Genomic DNA, 7,388 nt, shown 5'->3' on the forward strand with positions numbered 1-7,388 from the left:
CATGAGTGCCGCCGCCCATCTCAGTGCTCCGCGGTGTATCTCACTGAAGCGAGCGTTCGCACCAGTGAATGTGACTAGCGGGCTGTCAGTTCGTTCGTTTCTGCTTACTGCGCTATTGGCATTGACTGACACCTTTGCGGAGGATATATTAAGAGTTTCCGTCCCACTATCTCGCATTTACCCTATTTGTTTGTACCCCTGCATTGTATCGCTACTGCAGTGCAATAACAATGTAGCTATAACTCACATTATTTCGAATAGAATTATCCGGCACACTATTTTAATCCAGCGTTTCGAGTAGTAATACCGCGCACATCTGTATGTTTTATATATATATTTTTTACATAGGCATTTCAAACTATTACTGTATCCAACAGTAATCTATCGTAGATTCGGAACTATTCCCTAATTTTTTTTTACGGAAAAGCTCTGTTATATTCTTCCCGAATATCAAGTTTTGGGGTGAATGTGGTTGGTTGAGGACATGGTAATTCCGTTTTATCTTCTATTCGTTTTCTCTGTAGTATAATTTAACAAAGTGTGCGCAGGCCACTCTGTCCAAACGAATAGCACCGATCTTTATTTTCTAGATCTCACACGCAATGGCTCCGAGCTACAGAAATTAGAAATGTTGCTGCAAGAGATGGAACTGTTCAGTCATTGCGTCAATTCGATTTCCCCTGTAAATCATGCTTCGCATTGCTACAATATTTAGTGCGGAGAAGTCGTATGCAACGACTTGTAGGAACAAGGATGTTCGGGGAATACAGCTTGTAGATAGAATGTTGTTGATATGGTAGTCGAATTTGGGAGTGAGTTGAAATTTCTTTTTCAGTAAAAAAGAAAATCTGTCTCACAGACATAAAATGTAAAGAGAAGAAAACTGGAAAAAAAAAAACTTTAGAAAGCGACATGACAAGCAAAATTTCGGGTTCCACGCTCAGCGGCGTTGCGTGTAAGAGTTGTATGCAAGTACCACACAATCGCTAATTTTGAATCGTACTATTTCGTCTTTTGTGTGTGTGTGTGTGTGTGTGGCTTCGGCGTCGCTGGTCGGCTGGGTTGACCGATGCTGGGCGCCCTTTAGTCGCGGAAATGCGTTGACGAGGGACAGGAGGGGGGGGGGGGGGGAGGGGGGGAGATGTTTTGGTGTTGCTGACCTAGAGCGGGGGGTCCTTTTTTCCCTTCGTCTCGTCTGAAAGGCCATGAACATACAAAGACGGAAGGATGCCCTTCACGCGGCTTATATTACCCGCCGTGTTCTGAATGTGCCATGACTCCAGTAGTAGCCTTTTTCGCCAGTTTGTCTCTGTTTGAAGGATTTGGGTCTCTTGGAAAGAAATCTTGTGGTCGGCGTCTTCGGAATGTTCGGCGACGGCGCTGCGTATTCGGTTGAATGTTCTGACGTCATTTTCATGTTGTCTGATTCTTTCTTTTAGATTTTTGGTTTCCCCGATGTACGACGCCGGGCAGTCGGCACAACTGATTTTATAGACGACGCCTTGAGCTTTTTCTTTTGGTGGACGGTCTTTTGGTTTAGGAATGAGGATATTCAAAGTGTTCATCGGTTTATGCGCGACTTTGAGACCTTCTTTTTTCAATATTCGGCTGAGAGCTTCGCTGGTACCTTTGACGTATGGGATGGACACTCGTTTCTGTGGTCGAGGGGAAGTCAACGGTTGGAGGTCTCGTAGTTTGTTTTTTTCTTTTTTGTTGTCGGGTTGTTTTTCGAATGAATCCCGTTGTATAGCCGTTCCTTTTGAGTTCGTTGAGAACCGTTCTCCTTTCTTTCTTTTGATCTGATTCCAATGTGCAATGAGTTTCGACTCTTTTCAATAAAGAATTTACGACCGATGTCTTACGACCGATGGACCTTTTAAAAGCGGCACACCGCCACCTCCGAAGAATACCCCCTGAAGAAGGAGCCGAATGGTTTCCGAAACGTCGGGCTAGTAAATTTCCTTATTTGGTTGGAGTCAATCTCTAAGTCTTAAGAAGCCCGCGAATACACGCAAAATTGCCTCAGCGGCCAGTCGCGCGGCAATTCTGCGCTCATTCGCGGCTTCTTCGTGCATCACAACGACAAGGCAGGTGGGAGGGACAGGTCAGCTTCTCAATCTTGTCCACTCCTTCTACCCCCGATGCCTTGCTGTATGCGGGAAAGAGTCTTCACCCTTCTCAAACACATATTTCTGCAGTGTTTGGCAAACGGGAAGATTTCTTTTTGCGCGCCCTCAGAGGAAGAGCGCCCAAAACGTTGTATAGAAGGATTTCCGCTAGTGGTATATTTCCCTCCAGCAAGTGATATGATGATGTAATAGTACCACTCGCCCCAAATAATACCATTCTGTTGGGGCGTTGACAGATCAAATTAACGATGGATGCGTCATATATTATCACATATACTTGAATTCTCAGCAGATAGGTAACAGAGTGCACTGTGCGTAACGAGAGTGACTTATAGGTAATTGATACCAGCGCGCAGTGCTATGTAAACCAAACGCGATAAACCGTGCATGTGACCTTCCATGTATCTATCTTACAGTAAAGGCTCAAGTGTTGGCAGATCCATGAAAGCCTATGATTCGCACTATCACCACGAAGAAGCCAAATGCCGGAATTTTCGGAAGCGAGCACAGGTCTCAAACTATCCAGGGTTCGATTAAATATCGTCAGGTGAGGGGCATACATTTTCATCAAGGTAAACAAACACTCGCCAAAGGCAAAAAAAAAAAAAAAACTAAGTTTATGACGTTTAGAGACCCGTATACAGGTCCTTGTTGACACATGTGAAAAAGGCGGGGCCGTGCCTTATATATATACGCAATAGATGGCGCAATGAACTATAGTGCATTATAGTCCCTATATAAGAAAAGTACCGCCATTCTTTGATAAACGCCGCTTCTCTCTCTCCTGTATCTCCGATTGGACGGTGATAGCGTGCACTTTTCACTTCTTTATATTTTCTTTTTTTCCGCCTCAGAGCCATGTTGAAAGTCCTGTGCGCAGCCGCAGTCGCCGGCGGCGGCGGCGGCGCGCGCCCGGCCTGAAAGCTTCAACGTGAACTTTCTAGGTGCGCCACCGTCGACTTGGCTTTCGCAAGCAAAAAGTAAAGAAAAAAGCAAGCGCTTTAGGAGAGGAGGCGGCGGAGGAAAGAGTAGATGGCGGTACTTTTCTTATATAGGGACTTTATAGTGCATATCACAGGTAGATTCCCACGTGTCCAATTCGGCGTATGTGGTGTGGATGGATGGGAAAACTTTATTGAGGTCCATTGGGTCGCGTTAGTTTCCTAGCCCGAAGCGGGCTGCTCCCACGTTGGGACCGAAAGGCCTAGCCTATGGGCCGCTTCGCGGGCCCGTTGGACTGCCCATAGTTGTTCATCTAATGTGAAACTGCGTAGAGCTGCGTCCCACCGCTCTTCAGTGTTGTTCTTGTCGCTGCGTAACGTGGAGCAACGCCAGAGCATATGATTAAGATCTATGGTGTCGTTACATTTATTGCATGTTGTAGGAGTAGAGAACACCGGATAGATTTTGTTGATTAATAGCGGGTTCGGATAGGTTCTTGTTTGTAAGAGCCTTAGCGTAATGGCCTGAGCTTTTTTAGTTTAGTGGGCGGAGAGGGGAAGACCCCTAGGTAGAAGTGCTTGGTTAGCTCGTTGTACGTGAGAAGGTGGTCCCTGCAATCAGGAAACTCAGCATCTTCTTGCCTTGCGTCTGCACGGTTGGCAAGTCCTCGTGCAGCGTTGTGGGCAGATGTTAAGGTTCGCGGGAGCACCGTTGATTTCTCCCATATGAGCAGGAAACCAGATGATCGTGTGGGGTTTGACGACCTTTCCATCGAGAATTACCAGGTCCTGTATAGAGATGACTCCTTTGGCAAATGCTCGGATGGCTGCCCTAGAATCGCTGTGGACCCTGAATTTCTTTGGGTCTAAAACTGCCAATGCGATGGCTACTTGCTCTGCAATTTATGGTTGCGTGGTGTACGTGGAAGCCGAGTTGACGACTTCACCTTTGCCGTTCAGAAGGACCGCTGTGAAAGCTCGTCTATTCGGCATGAAAGCCGCGTCGACGAACGTGCATTCTTCAGCCTGATTTTTAGCTTTCTCTAGCAGGGCTTTGGCTCTGGCTTGCCTTCTGCCCACATTATGAATGGGGTGAACATTCCTTGGAAGAGGCATACTGTGATATTCTCCCGCAGATCTTTGGGAATTTCTCTATGGTTATTATCTATTGCTGTAATTGGTATACCAATCCGTTTGAGGATGCGTCTTCCTGATCGCGTGGTAGGGAGTCTAATTAACTGGGCTCTTTTTTTTTTGTGCCTCGTATATTTTCTCCAGCGTATTGTGCATCCCTAGTTGCACGAATCTTTCAGTTTCCGTGTACATAGGTAGCCCAAGAGCTACCTTGATTACCTTCCTTAATAATGCATTGAGTTTGTCTCTTTCGGATCCCTGCCACTCGTGCATGGATGCTACGTAGGCAAAGTGACATATATCACAAAGGCGTGAACCAGTCTGACGACGTTGTCTTCTCCAAGCACATGTCGGTGGTTAGTTACTCTTTTGATGAGCCTGATTGCGTTGTCCACTTTTTTAGCGATACGTAGAATCGTTTAATTATTGGACCCGTTGGCTTCTATCACCAAGCCCAGGACCCGGATGGTGTCCACCCTTGGGATGACGCTTCCGCTCCTGGTATAGAACGTTATATCGTTCTCCCCAGGAGGAATCCATCCCCTGGGTTTGCGGCCTCTTAAGTCTGTATAGTAGTAGTTCCGATTTGTTGGATGAGCATCGGAGTCCAGTTGCATGGGATGAGGTACTCTTCAATGACGTTTACGGCTTCTTGCAGGGGCGTAGCCAGGCGGGGGGGGGGGGGGGTGTTCAACCCCCCCCCCCCCGAAATTTTTTCGGCACCCCCCCCCCCACACACACACACACTTACCCACCCTTTGTTCTCGTCGCTTCGCGCTGACATAATTCATGAAACCGGTGCTACTATCACAATTTCATTCTTGGGCGCTTCCTTTTGGGTTGGTAATTTACAGCGAATCATGTCTGCATATGGAAAAAACTATCACAGTGTTTGTCAAGGCTTTGACACTCTGTGAAGTTTTGGGCGAGAATGTGGCGGCAGCATTCTGAAGCAACAAATGCGCAACAAATGAAGCAACAAATGCGGCAGCCGCATTTTAGATGATGGCGAAAACGCTCGAGGCCCGTTTACTTAGATTTAGGTGCACGTTGTTATCGATATATTTATTATCGATCACGTGACGTAGAGGAAAGCAGAAGCTTGCTCCCCCCCCCCCCCCCCCCCCCCGAAAAAAATTTCTGGCTACGCCCCTGGCTTTGTTGTATTTCTCCGTCGCTGCCTCCAGTACACCATATCGTGACGTTATCCGCGTAAATGGTGTATTATATGTCTTCGAGCCGTCTAGCGAGACCTATCATGGAGATATTAAAGAGAGTGAGCGAGATGACCGCTCCTTGGGGTGTGCCTTGGTTACCTGGATTCATTGTATCTGATGTTAGGTCCCCAGCCTTGATCGTGGCCATCCTTCCACTGAGAAAGGCTTCGACGTATTGATGAAAATGACTACCCAGACCGAGGTTCGAAATGGTTTTGATTATAAACGTATGGAGGATATTATCAAAGGTTTTCTCCTTGTCTAGTCCGAGTATTGCTCTCATGTCTCTAGTCTTGTGGCTGATTATTTAGTTCTTGAGTAGGAGCGCATGGCACCTTGCGTAGATAGACCAGGTCTGAAGCCGATCATCGTGTGAGGGTAAACCTCGTGATCTTCCAGGTACCGAGATAATCGATTCAGTATTGCATGTTCAGCAACCTTTCCCACGCAAGATGTGAGTGAGATCGGTCGTAGATTCTCGAGGCCAGGGGGCTTGCCCGGTTTTGGGATTAAAATGGTATTGGCGGTCTTCCATTCGCCAGGAACGTCACCGCTCTTCCACATCTCATTAATTAGTTGTGTCAAGTACTCTATATGGAGTCGTCATCCAAATTGCGGAGCATCTTAATTGTTTGTTATCCTGTCGGGACCGGGGGCAGATTTCCCATTAAGGTCGTGTAAAACCGCCCTGACCTCTCCTACTGCGAACTCAGCATCTAAAGTAGGGTTGCGTGTTCCCGTATATTCCAATCGAAGAGGTGGCTGATGCGTGTCCTCGAGGGATAGGTACCTATATTCACTAGCTGTACAATAACTTCTGACTTGGATGAGTGCCGCGTGCAAGATTTTGCTTTACGTGTTGCGTTGATTCGATTTCGTGTTGGTTTCGTCTAGTAGGCGCTTCAGTAGATTCTATAGGTTGCTCCTTTTCTCATTCGGCTATCTATAGAGTTGCAAACCTCATCCCACTGTTGCTTAGAGAGGGTTTTGCAGTGCTCCTCTATCGCTTGATCGGTTTCGGCAATTTTCTTTCTCAGCCTGCGGTTGAGTCTCTGACCCTTCCATCGGTTGAGTAGGGATTGTTTAGCTTCTATGAGGTGCGCCAATCGGCTGTCCATCTTGTCGATCGGGAGATCCGTTAGCACCTCTTTAGTTGCGACGTCAACGTCCTCCACAACAATGGTCACAACAAATGTGACCACTTTATTCCTGTGGCGCAAAGAAAACTCGCACCCATGTGTGCTCTTGCGTACCCGTGTCACGCAATGTGACAATTGGGGTAGCCATGTGATCGGAGTTTCTGACGGATCTCGGTCGCGCTCCCAGTCTTAGAGTGCAGCGCTCTGGATGAACCTGCCGTATGTGTTCCGAGCGCTCGGGGTCAAACTCCGTTTCCGCCTATTCAAATACACGTAAAACGCAGAAATGATTTTCTGAAACGACTCCACCAATTTGAATGAAATATGTTGCATTCGAGAGGGAAATATGAATTCTAGTAACTGTAGGAATTAAGATGAATTTTAATTTATCGCCTGGGATTTTTTTTTTTGCAGTAATTGCCAAATAACAATGTCTTAAAAAATAAAAAAGAAGAGAGAGAGAAGCATGAAGGTTACAGATCCATAACTCTCCACCTCCATGCTCTCCACCAAGAACAGATATCGCATTTCTGTAAACTTTATCCGTTAGAACATCTAAAGCGGACAGAATTGATATAATAATTTACGGCTTACGTGAAATTACAATGTTTATGTGGTTGCAAAAGTCCTACTTACAATTTAGTGAAATATTTCAGAGGAGTGTATAAATGCATAGCACATCAATCTTGTGCGCTTTAGATGTATTATTACCACGGTGTAAAAAATACTTATTATTGCGCATGTACGTTCATTTTTCAGTATTGTGATATCATTTTTCATTGCGAGTTACAGTTGTAAAACTGAGTTTCGTTTTTTGAAAATGTTTAA

At 46.1% G+C, this 7,388-nt stretch overlaps 1 long non-coding RNA gene across 1 annotated transcript in view; it reads right to left on the reverse strand.

Moving 5' to 3' along the window:
* The window catches only part of LOC125940209 (uncharacterized), a 174,443-nt gene that overhangs the window by 91,147 nt on the left and 75,908 nt on the right, over positions 1-7,388 (reverse strand). The gene's annotated exons all lie outside the window — the stretch shown is intronic.

This window comes from Dermacentor silvarum, chromosome 1, assembly GCF_013339745.2.
Source record: "Dermacentor silvarum isolate Dsil-2018 chromosome 1, BIME_Dsil_1.4, whole genome shotgun sequence".
NCBI classification, from domain to species: Eukaryota; Metazoa; Arthropoda; class Arachnida; order Ixodida; family Ixodidae; genus Dermacentor; species Dermacentor silvarum.